General features: G+C 44.8%; 1 protein-coding gene across 1 annotated transcript in view; it reads right to left on the bottom strand.

Annotated features, from left to right (window-relative positions):
• The window catches only part of LOC106012678, a gene marked incomplete in the record, with an annotated part of 11,140 nt that overhangs the window by 1,579 nt on the left and 8,189 nt on the right, over positions 1 to 1,372 (bottom strand).

Below are 1,372 nucleotides of genomic sequence, written 5' to 3'. Positions count from 1 at the left end.
AGTTGGGAATGAGGGTTGTGTCCTGCCCCCCCCCAATGGGATTTTCGGCCTACTTTTATTAAATGCTAGTGATGAAGATGACGAATTATTTCCAAATGTTTGGTCTCTCTATGCGAGGAGTTGGGAATGAGGGTTGTGTCCTGCCCCCCAGGACAGCCTGGCGGGGAGCTAGAGGAAGCGCCTACAAAAAATGAAAACTCACTTAACACTAAGACTAATATGTACATTATTTCCAACATTATAGCATCATCATCGTCACCATAAATAATTATCATCATGATCACCATCACCATCACCATCACCATCATCATATTTTCTAGAAAACATAACAATTTGCATCATGTCAATACATTTCTACGTAACCTACAGATATGGGCACCAAAATCAGGACACAGGACCAAAAAAAAAAAAAAAAACAGAAAAAGAAAACAAACCATTCCCTTGTGGGGTCCAAGCTGGGGCTGATCTCAGACTTAGGACGGGCGTAAGGCGAATTTAAAAGGGTTTTTGTTTTCTTTTGGAAAAGGGGGGTGGGTGGTGTAAGAATTGTTGTTGTTGTTGTTGCGTGGTTTTTGGGGTTTTTTAAGCTTTCTTTTCTTTTTCCTGACTATGTGAAAGGGTAAACTAAAGGAACCATTCTGTAAGTATCACGATGAAGACCGAGTGCTATGGTAAAACAAACACACGGGTCGCCACCACTCGGAGAACGAGCGACGCTTCTGTCACAAGTTCACGTCAACGTCCATTGTTACTTTGTTACAGATTAGGTAAACAAAACAGTGACCAGTCACCTCACACACGATTTGTGCATGAGTTGTGGGCGGGGCTTATAGGTTATGACTTATCACACGCTTCCCTCACCAGCAGTTGAAAATTTATTGTCAGGCCTACCCATTGGTCAACTTGGGTAAACAGTCATTGGAGGGACTGACAACAACGACAGGTGAACGAATTATGACGGCCCGTCCACAGCGTCAGGACCGATTCAACATTTTTGACAAAGCGTCGGGCAATGAGTGACCACGCCTGGCTGTCTGGGGCAGGTACATTTGACCGTGGGTTAATGAAATAAGGTGGCCGCGGCTGCTTTGGACAGGTGACCGTTTTACGCAGTTACATTATATAGAAAAAACGCAAAGGAAGCGGGGGGAATGGAAAGTGGTCGTTTGTACAGGTGGCCATCATGGCAGGTTCGACTACATATATTTATATGTTATACATAATGACTATGGCTGAGTACCCATTCCCACCTGGGTGAAGTGAGGACAAATCGTATAAAGTGCCTTTCCCAAGGACACAATGTCGGGCCCGCGGCTCGAACCTCCGAACTAGCAACCTCACGATAACGAGTCCGGTAACCTAACCACTAGAC

The sequence above is a fragment of the Aplysia californica genome, unplaced genomic scaffold (assembly GCF_000002075.1).
Source record: "Aplysia californica isolate F4 #8 unplaced genomic scaffold, AplCal3.0 scaffold00457, whole genome shotgun sequence".
NCBI lineage: Eukaryota > Metazoa > Mollusca > Gastropoda > Aplysiida > Aplysiidae > Aplysia > Aplysia californica.
Note: the sequence above shows the minus strand (reverse complement) of the source record. Positions and strands in the feature narration are given on the sequence as shown.